This window comes from Phyllobates terribilis, unplaced genomic scaffold (genome assembly GCF_046119375.1).
Source record: "Phyllobates terribilis strain yellow unplaced genomic scaffold, ASM4611937v1 Scaffold_3591__1_contigs__length_74597, whole genome shotgun sequence".
NCBI classification, from domain to species: Eukaryota; Metazoa; Chordata; class Amphibia; order Anura; family Dendrobatidae; genus Phyllobates; species Phyllobates terribilis.
In genome coordinates, this window is record NW_027366344.1 from 1 (window position 1) to 18317 (window position 18317).

Here is an 18317-nt window from a genome sequence, read left to right on the forward strand (position 1 = left end):
AAAGAAGTCAGTGTTCCAGCAGAAGGAGACAACGTTTCAGAAAAGCATTGTAGCAAACCAAAAAAGAAATTTTAAGCGCAGCAGTGTAACCAGCGCACATACCTGTTAGCTCGGGTGAGTTTAAAAGGCTGCTGTTGATAACAAGGGCATTTGCTAAATAGATGGTGTGTGTGCAACAATATACTGAAAGGTCAATTATATTGTGCAGCTTATCTCACCACCTGTAGTTATTTAGGTGAAAGCTCCAAAATGCTTGCCTAATATGTCTGTTTATCCAAAAGGAAGTAGAAAGGGAGAGCTAGAAAGATAGCATTGCATCACATTACATGGCAATGCAATGCACAGTTGCTGAAGTTGAACCAAAATGAGCTTGTAATCTGGCTTCTGCAACTTTGAACATGAAAAATCCAATGAGGAGAAGAAAAGCAGAGCCAAAGAGTCCATCCCAAAATCCGACAAACAAGCAAAATGAACAAAAAACATTGAATTCAATTCTTTCTGATTTTAGAAACTGCATTAAAGAAGGGGTGCACCGGTCCTGGAGATACTGCAATACCAGGTCAATGCGTGGAGTGGACAGAGCAAGCTCTTTTTCCATCTCCCTGTTCTAAAAATCCATTTAATATATGGTCCCCAGATAGGGGACGTATCAGATATTAAACTGATAAGAACAGATACTACACTTGATCTTAGCCAAAAGGCCGAGAAGCGATAACCAGAATTGGTTTCAAACTACGGAGCCACCCAAGGATCCTAAAAAGTCCATTTGTGGAGATGAGCTCCTGGACTCCCGTTAAGAAGACATGTTGTCAACCTCTAGATCCCTTACATGCCTGCACTTTTCGGCTTGCTGCTGCTGCAATCCACGCGTTTTAGATCTGCATAACTCCACCTCTTTAAACACAGCACCTTCACCCCCTGCTGTTCCCACCCGCCTCAACACCGTTGGAAGGGAGGAGAACCAATTAAGGCGGGGGGTGGGGTGGAACGAGCAGCTGTCTACCCTTAGCAGGAGGGCTCCTGATTACATACCTCTCCTGCTGCTGCTGCTGCTGGCTGTCCAGCAGCAGACTGAAGGTGGCTGCTGCTGTGCACAGGTATATAAAGGCTCAGAGCCTATTATGACACGCGCAGCCAGCGTTCCATTGCCACATTCCATCTACTGCAGGCAGGATACCTGGCTGGCTGAATGTCGCTGAGAAGCTCACAGAGACCGCCATAAGCAACAGTTTAACAGAATGCCACAGACTAATCAACCAAACTTTTTGGGTTGGGTTCTCTTTTATAGTCTGCAGGCATTAAATGAAAGAAGTCAGTGTTCCAGCAGAAGGAGACAACGTTTCAGAAAAGGCATTGTAGCAAACCAAAAAAGAAATTTTAAGCGCAGCAGTGTAACCAGCGCACATACCTGTTAGCTCGGGTGAGTTTAAAAGGCTGCTGTTGATAACAAGGGCATTTGCTAAATAGATGGTGTGTGTGCAACAATATACTGAAAGGTCAATTATATTGTGCAGCTTATCTCACCACCTGTAGTTATTTAGGTGAAAGCTCCAAAATGCTTGCCTAATATGTCTGTTTATCCAAAAGGAAGTAGAAAGGGAGAGCTAGAAAGATAGCATTGCATCACATTACATGGCAATGCAATGCACAGTTGCTGAAGTTGAACCAAAATGAGCTTGTAATCTGGCTTCTGCAACTTTGAACATGAAAAATCCAATGAGGAGAAGAAAAGCAGAGCCAAAGAGTCCATCCCAAAATCCGACAAACAAGCAAAATGAACAAAAAACATTGAATTCAATTCTTTCTGATTTTAGAAACTGCATTAAAGAAGGGGTGCACCGGTCCTGGAGATACTGCAATACCAGGTCAATGCGTGGAGTGGACAGAGCAAGCTCTTTTTCCATCTCCCTGTTCTAAAAATCCATTTAATATATGGTCCCCAGATAGGGGACGTATCAGATATTAAACTGATAAGAACAGATACTACACTTGATCTTAGCCAAAAGGCCGAGAAGCGATAACCAGAATTGGTTTCAAACTACGGAGCCACCCAAGGATCCTAAAAAGTCCATTTGTGGAGATGAGCTCCTGGACTCCCGTTAAGAAGACATGTTGTCAACCTCTAGATCCCTTACATGCCTGCACTTTTCGGCTTGCTGCTGCTGCAATCCACGCGTTTTAGATCTGCATAACTCCACCTCTTTAAACACAGCACCTTCACCCCCTGCTGTTCCCACCCGCCTCAACACCGTTGGAAGGGAGGAGAACCAATTAAGGCGGGGGGTGGGGTGGAACGAGCAGCTGTCTACCCTTAGCAGGAGGGCTCCTGATTACATACCTCTCCTGCTGCTGCTGCTGCTGGCTGTCCAGCAGCAGACTGAAGGTGGCTGCTGCTGTGCACAGGTATATAAAGGCTCAGAGCCTATTATGACACGCGCAGCCAGCGTTCCATTGCCACATTCCATCTACTGCAGGCAGGATACCTGGCTGGCTGAATGTCGCTGAGAAGCTCACAGAGACCGCCATAAGCAACAGTTTAACAGAATGCCACAGACTAATCAACCAAACTTTTTGGGTTGGGTTCTCTTTTATAGTCTGCAGGCATTAAATGAAAGAAGTCAGTGTTCCAGCAGAAGGAGACAACGTTTCAGAAAAGGCATTGTAGCAAACCAAAAAAGAAATTTTAAGCGCAGCAGTGTAACCAGCGCACATACCTGTTAGCTCGGGTGAGTTTAAAAAGGCTGCTGTTGATAACAAGGGCATTTGCTAAATAGATGGTGTGTGTGCAACAATATACTGAAAGGTCAATTATATTGTGCAGCTTATCTCACCACCTGTAGTTATTTAGGTGAAAGCTCCAAAATGCTTGCCTAATATGTCTGTTTATCCAAAAGGAAGTAGAAAGGGAGAGCTAGAAAGATAGCATTGCATCACATTACATGGCAATGCAATGCACAGTTGCTGAAGTTGAACCAAAATGAGCTTGTAATCTGGCTTCTGCAACTTTGAACATGAAAAATCCAATGAGGAGAAGAAAAGCAGAGCCAAAGAGTCCATCCCAAAATCCGACAAACAAGCAAAATGAACAAAAAACATTGAATTCAATTCTTTCTGATTTTAGAAACTGCATTAAAGAAGGGGTGCACCGGTCCTGGAGATACTGCAATACCAGGTCAATGCGTGGAGTGGACAGAGCAAGCTCTTTTTCCATCTCCCTGTTCTAAAAATCCATTTAATATATGGTCCCCAGATAGGGGACGTATCAGATATTAAACTGATAAGAACAGATACTACACTTGATCTTAGCCAAAAGGCCGAGAAGCGATAACCAGAATTGGTTTCAAACTACGGAGCCACCCAAGGATCCTAAAAAGTCCATTTGTGGAGATGAGCTCCTGGACTCCCGTTAAGAAGACATGTTGTCAACCTCTAGATCCCTTACATGCCTGCACTTTTCGGCTTGCTGCTGCTGCAATCCACGCGTTTTAGATCTGCATAACTCCACCTCTTTAAACACAGCACCTTCACCCCCTGCTGTTCCCACCCGCCTCAACACCGTTGGAAGGGAGGAGAACCAATTAAGGCGGGGGGTGGGGTGGAACGAGCAGCTGTCTACCCTTAGCAGGAGGGCTCCTGATTACATACCTCTCCTGCTGCTGCTGCTGCTGGCTGTCCAGCAGCAGACTGAAGGTGGCTGCTGCTGTGCACAGGTATATAAAGGCTCAGAGCCTATTATGACACGCGCAGCCAGCGTTCCATTGCCACATTCCATCTACTGCAGGCAGGATACCTGGCTGGCTGAATGTCGCTGAGAAGCTCACAGAGACCGCCATAAGCAACAGTTTAACAGAATGCCACAGACTAATCAACCAAACTTTTTGGGTTGGGTTCTCTTTTATAGTCTGCAGGCATTAAATGAAAGAAGTCAGTGTTCCAGCAGAAGGAGACAACGTTTCAGAAAAGGCATTGTAGCAAACCAAAAAAGAAATTTTAAGCGCAGCAGTGTAACCAGCGCACATACCTGTTAGCTCGGGTGAGTTTAAAAGGCTGCTGTTGATAACAAGGGCATTTGCTAAATAGATGGTGTGTGTGCAACAATATACTGAAAGGTCAATTATATTGTGCAGCTTATCTCACCACCTGTAGTTATTTAGGTGAAAGCTCCAAAATGCTTGCCTAATATGTCTGTTTATCCAAAAGGAAGTAGAAAGGGAGAGCTAGAAAGATAGCATTGCATCACATTACATGGCAATGCAATGCACAGTTGCTGAAGTTGAACCAAAATGAGCTTGTAATCTGGCTTCTGCAACTTTGAACATGAAAAATCCAATGAGGAGAAGAAAAGCAGAGCCAAAGAGTCCATCCCAAAATCCGACAAACAAGCAAAATGAACAAAAAACATTGAATTCAATTCTTTCTGATTTTAGAAACTGCATTAAAGAAGGGGTGCACCGGTCCTGGAGATACTGCAATACCAGGTCAATGCGTGGAGTGGACAGAGCAAGCTCTTTTTCCATCTCCCTGTTCTAAAAATCCATTTAATATATGGTCCCCAGATAGGGGACGTATCAGATATTAAACTGATAAGAACAGATACTACACTTGATCTTAGCCAAAAGGCCGAGAAGCGATAACCAGAATTGGTTTCAAACTACGGAGCCACCCAAGGATCCTAAAAAGTCCATTTGTGGAGATGAGCTCCTGGACTCCCGTTAAGAAGACATGTTGTCAACCTCTAGATCCCTTACATGCCTGCACTTTTCGGCTTGCTGCTGCTGCAATCCACGCGTTTTAGATCTGCATAACTCCACCTCTTTAAACACAGCACCTTCACCCCCTGCTGTTCCCACCCGCCTCAACACCGTTGGAAGGGAGGAGAACCAATTAAGGCGGGGGGTGGGGTGGAACGAGCAGCTGTCTACCCTTAGCAGGAGGGCTCCTGATTACATACCTCTCCTGCTGCTGCTGCTGCTGGCTGTCCAGCAGCAGACTGAAGGTGGCTGCTGCTGTGCACAGGTATATAAAGGCTCAGAGCCTATTATGACACGCGCAGCCAGCGTTCCATTGCCACATTCCATCTACTGCAGGCAGGATACCTGGCTGGCTGAATGTCGCTGAGAAGCTCACAGAGACCGCCATAAGCAACAGTTTAACAGAATGCCACAGACTAATCAACCAAACTTTTTGGGTTGGGTTCTCTTTTATAGTCTGCAGGCATTAAATGAAAGAAGTCAGTGTTCCAGCAGAAGGAGACAACGTTTCAGAAAAGGCATTGTAGCAAACCAAAAAAGAAATTTTAAGCGCAGCAGTGTAACCAGCGCACATACCTGTTAGCTCGGGTGAGTTTAAAAGGCTGCTGTTGATAACAAGGGCATTTGCTAAATAGATGGTGTGTGTGCAACAATATACTGAAAGGTCAATTATATTGTGCAGCTTATCTCACCACCTGTAGTTATTTAGGTGAAAGCTCCAAAATGCTTGCCTAATATGTCTGTTTATCCAAAAGGAAGTAGAAAGGGAGAGCTAGAAAGATAGCATTGCATCACATTACATGGCAATGCAATGCACAGTTGCTGAAGTTGAACCAAAATGAGCTTGTAATCTGGCTTCTGCAACTTTGAACATGAAAAATCCAATGAGGAGAAGAAAAGCAGAGCCAAAGAGTCCATCCCAAAATCCGACAAACAAGCAAAATGAACAAAAAACATTGAATTCAATTCTTTCTGATTTTAGAAACTGCATTAAAGAAGGGGTGCACCGGTCCTGGAGATACTGCAATACCAGGTCAATGCGTGGAGTGGACAGAGCAAGCTCTTTTTCCATCTCCCTGTTCTAAAAATCCATTTAATATATGGTCCCCAGATAGGGGACGTATCAGATATTAAACTGATAAGAACAGATACTACACTTGATCTTAGCCAAAAGGCCGAGAAGCGATAACCAGAATTGGTTTCAAACTACGGAGCCACCCAAGGATCCTAAAAAGTCCATTTGTGGAGATGAGCTCCTGGACTCCCGTTAAGAAGACATGTTGTCAACCTCTAGATCCCTTACATGCCTGCACTTTTCGGCTTGCTGCTGCTGCAATCCACGCGTTTTAGATCTGCATAACTCCACCTCTTTAAACACAGCACCTTCACCCCCTGCTGTTCCCACCCGCCTCAACACCGTTGGAAGGGAGGAGAACCAATTAAGGCGGGGGGTGGGGTGGAACGAGCAGCTGTCTACCCTTAGCAGGAGGGCTCCTGATTACATACCTCTCCTGCTGCTGCTGCTGCTGGCTGTCCAGCAGCAGACTGAAGGTGGCTGCTGCTGTGCACAGGTATATAAAGGCTCAGAGCCTATTATGACACGCGCAGCCAGCGTTCCATTGCCACATTCCATCTACTGCAGGCAGGATACCTGGCTGGCTGAATGTCGCTGAGAAGCTCACAGAGACCGCCATAAGCAACAGTTTAACAGAATGCCACAGACTAATCAACCAAACTTTTTGGGTTGGGTTCTCTTTTATAGTCTGCAGGCATTAAATGAAAGAAGTCAGTGTTCCAGCAGAAGGAGACAACGTTTCAGAAAAGGCATTGTAGCAAACCAAAAAAGAAATTTTAAGCGCAGCAGTGTAACCAGCGCACATACCTGTTAGCTCGGGTGAGTTTAAAAGGCTGCTGTTGATAACAAGGGCATTTGCTAAATAGATGGTGTGTGTGCAACAATATACTGAAAGGTCAATTATATTGTGCAGCTTATCTCACCACCTGTAGTTATTTAGGTGAAAGCTCCAAAATGCTTGCCTAATATGTCTGTTTATCCAAAAGGAAGTAGAAAGGGAGAGCTAGAAAGATAGCATTGCATCACATTACATGGCAATGCAATGCACAGTTGCTGAAGTTGAACCAAAATGAGCTTGTAATCTGGCTTCTGCAACTTTGAACATGAAAAATCCAATGAGGAGAAGAAAAGCAGAGCCAAAGAGTCCATCCCAAAATCCGACAAACAAGCAAAATGAACAAAAAACATTGAATTCAATTCTTTCTGATTTTAGAAACTGCATTAAAGAAGGGGTGCACCGGTCCTGGAGATACTGCAATACCAGGTCAATGCGTGGAGTGGACAGAGCAAGCTCTTTTTCCATCTCCCTGTTCTAAAAATCCATTTAATATATGGTCCCCAGATAGGGGACGTATCAGATATTAAACTGATAAGAACAGATACTACACTTGATCTTAGCCAAAAGGCCGAGAAGCGATAACCAGAATTGGTTTCAAACTACGGAGCCACCCAAGGATCCTAAAAAGTCCATTTGTGGAGATGAGCTCCTGGACTCCCGTTAAGAAGACATGTTGTCAACCTCTAGATCCCTTACATGCCTGCACTTTTCGGCTTGCTGCTGCTGCAATCCACGCGTTTTAGATCTGCATAACTCCACCTCTTTAAACACAGCACCTTCACCCCCTGCTGTTCCCACCCGCCTCAACACCGTTGGAAGGGAGGAGAACCAATTAAGGCGGGGGGTGGGGTGGAACGAGCAGCTGTCTACCCTTAGCAGGAGGGCTCCTGATTACATACCTCTCCTGCTGCTGCTGCTGCTGGCTGTCCAGCAGCAGACTGAAGGTGGCTGCTGCTGTGCACAGGTATATAAAGGCTCAGAGCCTATTATGACACGCGCAGCCAGCGTTCCATTGCCACATTCCATCTACTGCAGGCAGGATACCTGGCTGGCTGAATGTCGCTGAGAAGCTCACAGAGACCGCCATAAGCAACAGTTTAACAGAATGCCACAGACTAATCAACCAAACTTTTTGGGTTGGGTTCTCTTTTATAGTCTGCAGGCATTAAATGAAAGAAGTCAGTGTTCCAGCAGAAGGAGACAACGTTTCAGAAAAGGCATTGTAGCAAACCAAAAAAGAAATTTTAAGCGCAGCAGTGTAACCAGCGCACATACCTGTTAGCTCGGGTGAGTTTAAAAGGCTGCTGTTGATAACAAGGGCATTTGCTAAATAGATGGTGTGTGTGCAACAATATACTGAAAGGTCAATTATATTGTGCAGCTTATCTCACCACCTGTAGTTATTTAGGTGAAAGCTCCAAAATGCTTGCCTAATATGTCTGTTTATCCAAAAGGAAGTAGAAAGGGAGAGCTAGAAAGATAGCATTGCATCACATTACATGGCAATGCAATGCACAGTTGCTGAAGTTGAACCAAAATGAGCTTGTAATCTGGCTTCTGCAACTTTGAACATGAAAAATCCAATGAGGAGAAGAAAAGCAGAGCCAAAGAGTCCATCCCAAAATCCGACAAACAAGCAAAATGAACAAAAAACATTGAATTCAATTCTTTCTGATTTTAGAAACTGCATTAAAGAAGGGGTGCACCGGTCCTGGAGATACTGCAATACCAGGTCAATGCGTGGAGTGGACAGAGCAAGCTCTTTTTCCATCTCCCTGTTCTAAAAATCCATTTAATATATGGTCCCCAGATAGGGGACGTATCAGATATTAAACTGATAAGAACAGATACTACACTTGATCTTAGCCAAAAGGCCGAGAAGCGATAACCAGAATTGGTTTCAAACTACGGAGCCACCCAAGGATCCTAAAAAGTCCATTTGTGGAGATGAGCTCCTGGACTCCCGTTAAGAAGACATGTTGTCAACCTCTAGATCCCTTACATGCCTGCACTTTTCGGCTTGCTGCTGCTGCAATCCACGCGTTTTAGATCTGCATAACTCCACCTCTTTAAACACAGCACCTTCACCCCCTGCTGTTCCCACCCGCCTCAACACCGTTGGAAGGGAGGAGAACCAATTAAGGCGGGGGGTGGGGTGGAACGAGCAGCTGTCTACCCTTAGCAGGAGGGCTCCTGATTACATACCTCTCCTGCTGCTGCTGCTGCTGGCTGTCCAGCAGCAGACTGAAGGTGGCTGCTGCTGTGCACAGGTATATAAAGGCTCAGAGCCTATTATGACACGCGCAGCCAGCGTTCCATTGCCACATTCCATCTACTGCAGGCAGGATACCTGGCTGGCTGAATGTCGCTGAGAAGCTCACAGAGACCGCCATAAGCAACAGTTTAACAGAATGCCACAGACTAATCAACCAAACTTTTTGGGTTGGGTTCTCTTTTATAGTCTGCAGGCATTAAATGAAAGAAGTCAGTGTTCCAGCAGAAGGAGACAACGTTTCAGAAAAGGCATTGTAGCAAACCAAAAAAGAAATTTTAAGCGCAGCAGTGTAACCAGCGCACATACCTGTTAGCTCGGGTGAGTTTAAAAGGCTGCTGTTGATAACAAGGGCATTTGCTAAATAGATGGTGTGTGTGCAACAATATACTGAAAGGTCAATTATATTGTGCAGCTTATCTCACCACCTGTAGTTATTTAGGTGAAAGCTCCAAAATGCTTGCCTAATATGTCTGTTTATCCAAAAGGAAGTAGAAAGGGAGAGCTAGAAAGATAGCATTGCATCACATTACATGGCAATGCAATGCACAGTTGCTGAAGTTGAACCAAAATGAGCTTGTAATCTGGCTTCTGCAACTTTGAACATGAAAAATCCAATGAGGAGAAGAAAAGCAGAGCCAAAGAGTCCATCCCAAAATCCGACAAACAAGCAAAATGAACAAAAAACATTGAATTCAATTCTTTCTGATTTTAGAAACTGCATTAAAGAAGGGGTGCACCGGTCCTGGAGATACTGCAATACCAGGTCAATGCGTGGAGTGGACAGAGCAAGCTCTTTTTCCATCTCCCTGTTCTAAAAATCCATTTAATATATGGTCCCCAGATAGGGGACGTATCAGATATTAAACTGATAAGAACAGATACTACACTTGATCTTAGCCAAAAGGCCGAGAAGCGATAACCAGAATTGGTTTCAAACTACGGAGCCACCCAAGGATCCTAAAAAGTCCATTTGTGGAGATGAGCTCCTGGACTCCCGTTAAGAAGACATGTTGTCAACCTCTAGATCCCTTACATGCCTGCACTTTTCGGCTTGCTGCTGCTGCAATCCACGCGTTTTAGATCTGCATAACTCCACCTCTTTAAACACAGCACCTTCACCCCCTGCTGTTCCCACCCGCCTCAACACCGTTGGAAGGGAGGAGAACCAATTAAGGCGGGGGGTGGGGTGGAACGAGCAGCTGTCTACCCTTAGCAGGAGGGCTCCTGATTACATACCTCTCCTGCTGCTGCTGCTGCTGGCTGTCCAGCAGCAGACTGAAGGTGGCTGCTGCTGTGCACAGGTATATAAAGGCTCAGAGCCTATTATGACACGCGCAGCCAGCGTTCCATTGCCACATTCCATCTACTGCAGGCAGGATACCTGGCTGGCTGAATGTCGCTGAGAAGCTCACAGAGACCGCCATAAGCAACAGTTTAACAGAATGCCACAGACTAATCAACCAAACTTTTTGGGTTGGGTTCTCTTTTATAGTCTGCAGGCATTAAATGAAAGAAGTCAGTGTTCCAGCAGAAGGAGACAACGTTTCAGAAAAGGCATTGTAGCAAACCAAAAAAGAAATTTTAAGCGCAGCAGTGTAACCAGCGCACATACCTGTTAGCTCGGGTGAGTTTAAAAGGCTGCTGTTGATAACAAGGGCATTTGCTAAATAGATGGTGTGTGTGCAACAATATACTGAAAGGTCAATTATATTGTGCAGCTTATCTCACCACCTGTAGTTATTTAGGTGAAAGCTCCAAAATGCTTGCCTAATATGTCTGTTTATCCAAAAGGAAGTAGAAAGGGAGAGCTAGAAAGATAGCATTGCATCACATTACATGGCAATGCAATGCACAGTTGCTGAAGTTGAACCAAAATGAGCTTGTAATCTGGCTTCTGCAACTTTGAACATGAAAAATCCAATGAGGAGAAGAAAAGCAGAGCCAAAGAGTCCATCCCAAAATCCGACAAACAAGCAAAATGAACAAAAAACATTGAATTCAATTCTTTCTGATTTTAGAAACTGCATTAAAGAAGGGGTGCACCGGTCCTGGAGATACTGCAATACCAGGTCAATGCGTGGAGTGGACAGAGCAAGCTCTTTTTCCATCTCCCTGTTCTAAAAATCCATTTAATATATGGTCCCCAGATAGGGGACGTATCAGATATTAAACTGATAAGAACAGATACTACACTTGATCTTAGCCAAAAGGCCGAGAAGCGATAACCAGAATTGGTTTCAAACTACGGAGCCACCCAAGGATCCTAAAAAGTCCATTTGTGGAGATGAGCTCCTGGACTCCCGTTAAGAAGACATGTTGTCAACCTCTAGATCCCTTACATGCCTGCACTTTTCGGCTTGCTGCTGCTGCAATCCACGCGTTTTAGATCTGCATAACTCCACCTCTTTAAACACAGCACCTTCACCCCCTGCTGTTCCCACCCGCCTCAACACCGTTGGAAGGGAGGAGAACCAATTAAGGCGGGGGGTGGGGTGGAACGAGCAGCTGTCTACCCTTAGCAGGAGGGCTCCTGATTACATACCTCTCCTGCTGCTGCTGCTGCTGGCTGTCCAGCAGCAGACTGAAGGTGGCTGCTGCTGTGCACAGGTATATAAAGGCTCAGAGCCTATTATGACACGCGCAGCCAGCGTTCCATTGCCACATTCCATCTACTGCAGGCAGGATACCTGGCTGGCTGAATGTCGCTGAGAAGCTCACAGAGACCGCCATAAGCAACAGTTTAACAGAATGCCACAGACTAATCAACCAAACTTTTTGGGTTGGGTTCTCTTTTATAGTCTGCAGGCATTAAATGAAAGAAGTCAGTGTTCCAGCAGAAGGAGACAACGTTTCAGAAAAGGCATTGTAGCAAACCAAAAAAGAAATTTTAAGCGCAGCAGTGTAACCAGCGCACATACCTGTTAGCTCGGGTGAGTTTAAAAGGCTGCTGTTGATAACAAGGGCATTTGCTAAATAGATGGTGTGTGTGCAACAATATACTGAAAGGTCAATTATATTGTGCAGCTTATCTCACCACCTGTAGTTATTTAGGTGAAAGCTCCAAAATGCTTGCCTAATATGTCTGTTTATCCAAAAGGAAGTAGAAAGGGAGAGCTAGAAAGATAGCATTGCATCACATTACATGGCAATGCAATGCACAGTTGCTGAAGTTGAACCAAAATGAGCTTGTAATCTGGCTTCTGCAACTTTGAACATGAAAAATCCAATGAGGAGAAGAAAAGCAGAGCCAAAGAGTCCATCCCAAAATCCGACAAACAAGCAAAATGAACAAAAAACATTGAATTCAATTCTTTCTGATTTTAGAAACTGCATTAAAGAAGGGGTGCACCGGTCCTGGAGATACTGCAATACCAGGTCAATGCGTGGAGTGGACAGAGCAAGCTCTTTTTCCATCTCCCTGTTCTAAAAATCCATTTAATATATGGTCCCCAGATAGGGGACGTATCAGATATTAAACTGATAAGAACAGATACTACACTTGATCTTAGCCAAAAGGCCGAGAAGCGATAACCAGAATTGGTTTCAAACTACGGAGCCACCCAAGGATCCTAAAAAGTCCATTTGTGGAGATGAGCTCCTGGACTCCCGTTAAGAAGACATGTTGTCAACCTCTAGATCCCTTACATGCCTGCACTTTTCGGCTTGCTGCTGCTGCAATCCACGCGTTTTAGATCTGCATAACTCCACCTCTTTAAACACAGCACCTTCACCCCCTGCTGTTCCCACCCGCCTCAACACCGTTGGAAGGGAGGAGAACCAATTAAGGCGGGGGGTGGGGTGGAACGAGCAGCTGTCTACCCTTAGCAGGAGGGCTCCTGATTACATACCTCTCCTGCTGCTGCTGCTGCTGGCTGTCCAGCAGCAGACTGAAGGTGGCTGCTGCTGTGCACAGGTATATAAAGGCTCAGAGCCTATTATGACACGCGCAGCCAGCGTTCCATTGCCACATTCCATCTACTGCAGGCAGGATACCTGGCTGGCTGAATGTCGCTGAGAAGCTCACAGAGACCGCCATAAGCAACAGTTTAACAGAATGCCACAGACTAATCAACCAAACTTTTTGGGTTGGGTTCTCTTTTATAGTCTGCAGGCATTAAATGAAAGAAGTCAGTGTTCCAGCAGAAGGAGACAACGTTTCAGAAAAGGCATTGTAGCAAACCAAAAAAGAAATTTTAAGCGCAGCAGTGTAACCAGCGCACATACCTGTTAGCTCGGGTGAGTTTAAAAGGCTGCTGTTGATAACAAGGGCATTTGCTAAATAGATGGTGTGTGTGCAACAATATACTGAAAGGTCAATTATATTGTGCAGCTTATCTCACCACCTGTAGTTATTTAGGTGAAAGCTCCAAAATGCTTGCCTAATATGTCTGTTTATCCAAAAGGAAGTAGAAAGGGAGAGCTAGAAAGATAGCATTGCATCACATTACATGGCAATGCAATGCACAGTTGCTGAAGTTGAACCAAAATGAGCTTGTAATCTGGCTTCTGCAACTTTGAACATGAAAAATCCAATGAGGAGAAGAAAAGCAGAGCCAAAGAGTCCATCCCAAAATCCGACAAACAAGCAAAATGAACAAAAAACATTGAATTCAATTCTTTCTGATTTTAGAAACTGCATTAAAGAAGGGGTGCACCGGTCCTGGAGATACTGCAATACCAGGTCAATGCGTGGAGTGGACAGAGCAAGCTCTTTTTCCATCTCCCTGTTCTAAAAATCCATTTAATATATGGTCCCCAGATAGGGGACGTATCAGATATTAAACTGATAAGAACAGATACTACACTTGATCTTAGCCAAAAGGCCGAGAAGCGATAACCAGAATTGGTTTCAAACTACGGAGCCACCCAAGGATCCTAAAAAGTCCATTTGTGGAGATGAGCTCCTGGACTCCCGTTAAGAAGACATGTTGTCAACCTCTAGATCCCTTACATGCCTGCACTTTTCGGCTTGCTGCTGCTGCAATCCACGCGTTTTAGATCTGCATAACTCCACCTCTTTAAACACAGCACCTTCACCCCCTGCTGTTCCCACCCGCCTCAACACCGTTGGAAGGGAGGAGAACCAATTAAGGCGGGGGGTGGGGTGGAACGAGCAGCTGTCTACCCTTAGCAGGAGGGCTCCTGATTACATACCTCTCCTGCTGCTGCTGCTGCTGGCTGTCCAGCAGCAGACTGAAGGTGGCTGCTGCTGTGCACAGGTATATAAAGGCTCAGAGCCTATTATGACACGCGCAGCCAGCGTTCCATTGCCACATTCCATCTACTGCAGGCAGGATACCTGGCTGGCTGAATGTCGCTGAGAAGCTCACAGAGACCGCCATAAGCAACAGTTTAACAGAATGCCACAGACTAATCAACCAAACTTTTTGGGTTGGGTTCTCTTTTATAGTCTGCAGGCATTAAATGAAAGAAGTCAGTGTTCCAGCAGAAGGAGACAACGTTTCAGAAAAGGCATTGTAGCAAACCAAAAAAGAAATTTTAAGCGCAGCAGTGTAACCAGCGCACATACCTGTTAGCTCGGGTGAGTTTAAAAGGCTGCTGTTGATAACAAGGGCATTTGCTAAATAGATGGTGTGTGTGCAACAATATACTGAAAGGTCAATTATATTGTGCAGCTTATCTCACCACCTGTAGTTATTTAGGTGAAAGCTCCAAAATGCTTGCCTAATATGTCTGTTTATCCAAAAGGAAGTAGAAAGGGAGAGCTAGAAAGATAGCATTGCATCACATTACATGGCAATGCAATGCACAGTTGCTGAAGTTGAACCAAAATGAGCTTGTAATCTGGCTTCTGCAACTTTGAACATGAAAAATCCAATGAGGAGAAGAAAAGCAGAGCCAAAGAGTCCATCCCAAAATCCGACAAACAAGCAAAATGAACAAAAAACATTGAATTCAATTCTTTCTGATTTTAGAAACTGCATTAAAGAAGGGGTGCACCGGTCCTGGAGATACTGCAATACCAGGTCAATGCGTGGAGTGGACAGAGCAAGCTCTTTTTCCATCTCCCTGTTCTAAAAATCCATTTAATATATGGTCCCCAGATAGGGGACGTATCAGATATTAAACTGATAAGAACAGATACTACACTTGATCTTAGCCAAAAGGCCGAGAAGCGATAACCAGAATTGGTTTCAAACTACGGAGCCACCCAAGGATCCTAAAAAGTCCATTTGTGGAGATGAGCTCCTGGACTCCCGTTAAGAAGACATGTTGTCAACCTCTAGATCCCTTACATGCCTGCACTTTTCGGCTTGCTGCTGCTGCAATCCACGCGTTTTAGATCTGCATAACTCCACCTCTTTAAACACAGCACCTTCACCCCCTGCTGTTCCCACCCGCCTCAACACCGTTGGAAGGGAGGAGAACCAATTAAGGCGGGGGGTGGGGTGGAACGAGCAGCTGTCTACCCTTAGCAGGAGGGCTCCTGATTACATACCTCTCCTGCTGCTGCTGCTGCTGGCTGTCCAGCAGCAGACTGAAGGTGGCTGCTGCTGTGCACAGGTATATAAAGGCTCAGAGCCTATTATGACACGCGCAGCCAGCGTTCCATTGCCACATTCCATCTACTGCAGGCAGGATACCTGGCTGGCTGAATGTCGCTGAGAAGCTCACAGAGACCGCCATAAGCAACAGTTTAACAGAATGCCACAGACTAATCAACCAAACTTTTTGGGTTGGGTTCTCTTTTATAGTCTGCAGGCATTAAATGAAAGAAGTCAGTGTTCCAGCAGAAGGAGACAACGTTTCAGAAAAGGCATTGTAGCAAACCAAAAAAGAAATTTTAAGCGCAGCAGTGTAACCAGCGCACATACCTGTTAGCTCGGGTGAGTTTAAAAGGCTGCTGTTGATAACAAGGGCATTTGCTAAATAGATGGTGTGTGTGCAACAATATACTGAAAGGTCAATTATATTGTGCAGCTTATCTCACCACCTGTAGTTATTTAGGTGAAAGCTCCAAAATGCTTGCCTAATATGTCTGTTTATCCAAAAGGAAGTAGAAAGGGAGAGCTAGAAAGATAGCATTGCATCACATTACATGGCAATGCAATGCACAGTTGCTGAAGTTGAACCAAAATGAGCTTGTAATCTGGCTTCTGCAACTTTGAACATGAAAAATCCAATGAGGAGAAGAAAAGCAGAGCCAAAGAGTCCATCCCAAAATCCGACAAACAAGCAAAATGAACAAAAAACATTGAATTCAATTCTTTCTGATTTTAGAAACTGCATTAAAGAAGGGGTGCACCGGTCCTGGAGATACTGCAATACCAGGTCAATGCGTGGAGTGGACAGAGCAAGCTCTTTTTCCATCTCCCTGTTCTAAAAATCCATTTAATATATGGTCCCCAGATAGGGGACGTATCAGATATTAAACTGATAAGAACAGATACTACACTTGATCTTAGCCAAAAGGCCGAGAAGCGATAACCAGAATTGGTTTCAAACTACGGAGCCACCCAAGGATCCTAAAAAGTCCATTTGTGGAGATGAGCTCCTGGACTCCCGTTAAGAAGACATGTTGTCAACCTCTAGATCCCTTACATGCCTGCACTTTTCGGCTTGCTGCTGCTGCAATCCACGCGTTTTAGATCTGCATAACTCCACCTCTTTAAACACAGCACCTTCACCCCCTGCTGTTCCCACCCGCCTCAACACCGTTGGAAGGGAGGAGAACCAATTAAGGCGGGGGGTGGGGTGGAACGAGCAGCTGTCTACCCTTAGCAGGAGGGCTCCTGATTACATACCTCTCCTGCTGCTGCTGCTGCTGGCTGTCCAGCAGCAGACTGAAGGTGGCTGCTGCTGTGCACAGGTATATAAAGGCTCAGAGCCTATTATGACACGCGCAGCCAGCGTTCCATTGCCACATTCCATCTACTGCAGGCAGGATACCTGGCTGGCTGAATGTCGCTGAGAAGCTCACAGAGACCGCCATAAGCAACAGTTTAACAGAATGCCACAGACTAATCAACCAAACTTTTTGGGTTGGGTTCTCTTTTATAGTCTGCAGGCATTAAATGAAAGAAGTCAGTGTTCCAGCAGAAGGAGACAACGTTTCAGAAAAGGCATTGTAGCAAACCAAAAAAGAAATTTTAAGCGCAGCAGTGTAACCAGCGCACATACCTGTTAGCTCGGGTGAGTTTAAAAGGCTGCTGTTGATAACAAGGGCATTTGCTAAATAGATGGTGTGTGTGCAACAATATACTGAAAGGTCAATTATATTGTGCAGCTTATCTCACCACCTGTAGTTATTTAGGTGAAAGCTCCAAAATGCTTGCCTAATATGTCTGTTTATCCAAAAGGAAGTAGAAAGGGAGAGCTAGAAAGATAGCATTGCATCACATTACATGGCAATGCAATGCACAGTTGCTGAAGTTGAACCAAAATGAGCTTGTAATCTGGCTTCTGCAACTTTGAACATGAAAAATCCAATGAGGAGAAGAAAAGCAGAGCCAAAGAGTCCATCCCAAAATCCGACAAACAAGCAAAATGAACAAAAAACATTGAATTCAATTCTTTCTGATTTTAGAAACTGCATTAAAGAAGGGGTGCACCGGTCCTGGAGATACTGCAATACCAGGTCAATGCGTGGAGTGGACAGAGCAAGCTCTTTTTCCATCTCCCTGTTCTAAAAATCCATTTAATATATGGTCCCCAGATAGGGGACGTATCAGATATTAAACTGATAAGAACAGATACTACACTTGATCTTAGCCAAAAGGCCGAGAAGCGATAACCAGAATTGGTTTCAAACTACGGAGCCACCCAAGGATCCTAAAAAGTCCATTTGTGGAGATGAGCTCCTGGACTCCCGTTAAGAAGACATGTTGTCAACCTCTAGATCCCTTACATGCCTGCACTTTTCGGCTTGCTGCTGCTGCAATCCACGCGTTTTAGATCTGCATAACTCCACCTCTTTAAACACAGCACCTTCACCCCCTGCTGTTCCCACCCGCCTCAACACCGTTGGAAGGGAGGAGAACCAATTAAGGCGGGGGGTGGGGTGGAACGAGCAGCTGTCTACCCTTAGCAGGAGGGCTCCTGATTACATACCTCTCCTGCTGCTGCTGCTGCTGGCTGTCCAGCAGCAGACTGAAGGTGGCTGCTGCTGTGCACAGGTATATAAAGGCTCAGAGCCTATTATGACACGCGCAGCCAGCGTTCCATTGCCACATTCCATCTACTGCAGGCAGGATACCTGGCTGGCTGAATGTCGCTGAGAAGCTCACAGAGACCGCCATAAGCAACAGTTTAACAGAATGCCACAGACTAATCAACCAAACTTTTTGGGTTGGGTTCTCTTTTATAGTCTGCAGGCATTAAATGAAAGAAGTCAGTGTTCCAGCAGAAGGAGACAAC

General features: G+C 45.1%; 14 non-coding genes across 14 annotated transcripts; all 14 read right to left on the reverse strand.

The window, feature by feature from the left end:
- Positions 1–522: 522 nt before the first annotated feature.
- On the reverse strand, positions 523–713 carry LOC141248150 (U2 spliceosomal RNA). The gene has a single exon (XR_012311405.1). It is a non-coding gene; the product is annotated as a U2 spliceosomal RNA (small nuclear RNA).
- A 1115-nt stretch (positions 714–1828) lies between these two features.
- LOC141248169 (U2 spliceosomal RNA) lies at positions 1829–2019 on the reverse strand. The gene has a single exon (XR_012311423.1). It is a non-coding gene; the product is annotated as a U2 spliceosomal RNA (small nuclear RNA).
- Positions 2020–3135: 1116 nt separating this feature from the next.
- LOC141248180 (U2 spliceosomal RNA) lies at positions 3136–3326 on the reverse strand. The gene has a single exon (XR_012311434.1). It is a non-coding gene; the product is annotated as a U2 spliceosomal RNA (small nuclear RNA).
- A 1115-nt stretch (positions 3327–4441) lies between these two features.
- LOC141248192 (U2 spliceosomal RNA) lies at positions 4442–4632 on the reverse strand. Its single transcript, XR_012311445.1, has one exon. It is a non-coding gene; the product is annotated as a U2 spliceosomal RNA (small nuclear RNA).
- A 1115-nt stretch (positions 4633–5747) lies between these two features.
- LOC141248204 (U2 spliceosomal RNA) lies at positions 5748–5938 on the reverse strand. Its single transcript, XR_012311456.1, has one exon. It is a non-coding gene; the product is annotated as a U2 spliceosomal RNA (small nuclear RNA).
- Positions 5939–7053: 1115 nt separating this feature from the next.
- LOC141248156 (U2 spliceosomal RNA) lies at positions 7054–7244 on the reverse strand. Its single transcript, XR_012311411.1, has one exon. It is a non-coding gene; the product is annotated as a U2 spliceosomal RNA (small nuclear RNA).
- A 1115-nt stretch (positions 7245–8359) lies between these two features.
- LOC141248159 (U2 spliceosomal RNA) lies at positions 8360–8550 on the reverse strand. The gene has a single exon (XR_012311414.1). It is a non-coding gene; the product is annotated as a U2 spliceosomal RNA (small nuclear RNA).
- A 1115-nt stretch (positions 8551–9665) lies between these two features.
- LOC141248160 (U2 spliceosomal RNA) lies at positions 9666–9856 on the reverse strand. The gene has a single exon (XR_012311415.1). It is a non-coding gene; the product is annotated as a U2 spliceosomal RNA (small nuclear RNA).
- Positions 9857–10971: 1115 nt separating this feature from the next.
- On the reverse strand, positions 10972–11162 carry LOC141248161 (U2 spliceosomal RNA). Its single transcript, XR_012311416.1, has one exon. It is a non-coding gene; the product is annotated as a U2 spliceosomal RNA (small nuclear RNA).
- A 1115-nt stretch (positions 11163–12277) lies between these two features.
- On the reverse strand, positions 12278–12468 carry LOC141248162 (U2 spliceosomal RNA). Its single transcript, XR_012311417.1, has one exon. It is a non-coding gene; the product is annotated as a U2 spliceosomal RNA (small nuclear RNA).
- A 1115-nt stretch (positions 12469–13583) lies between these two features.
- Positions 13584–13774, reverse strand: LOC141248163 (U2 spliceosomal RNA). The gene has a single exon (XR_012311418.1). It is a non-coding gene; the product is annotated as a U2 spliceosomal RNA (small nuclear RNA).
- A 1115-nt stretch (positions 13775–14889) lies between these two features.
- Positions 14890–15080, reverse strand: LOC141248164 (U2 spliceosomal RNA). The gene has a single exon (XR_012311419.1). It is a non-coding gene; the product is annotated as a U2 spliceosomal RNA (small nuclear RNA).
- A 1115-nt stretch (positions 15081–16195) lies between these two features.
- LOC141248165 (U2 spliceosomal RNA) lies at positions 16196–16386 on the reverse strand. Its single transcript, XR_012311420.1, has one exon. It is a non-coding gene; the product is annotated as a U2 spliceosomal RNA (small nuclear RNA).
- Positions 16387–17501: 1115 nt separating this feature from the next.
- Positions 17502–17692, reverse strand: LOC141248167 (U2 spliceosomal RNA). The gene has a single exon (XR_012311421.1). It is a non-coding gene; the product is annotated as a U2 spliceosomal RNA (small nuclear RNA).
- Positions 17693–18317: the final 625 nt, after the last annotated feature.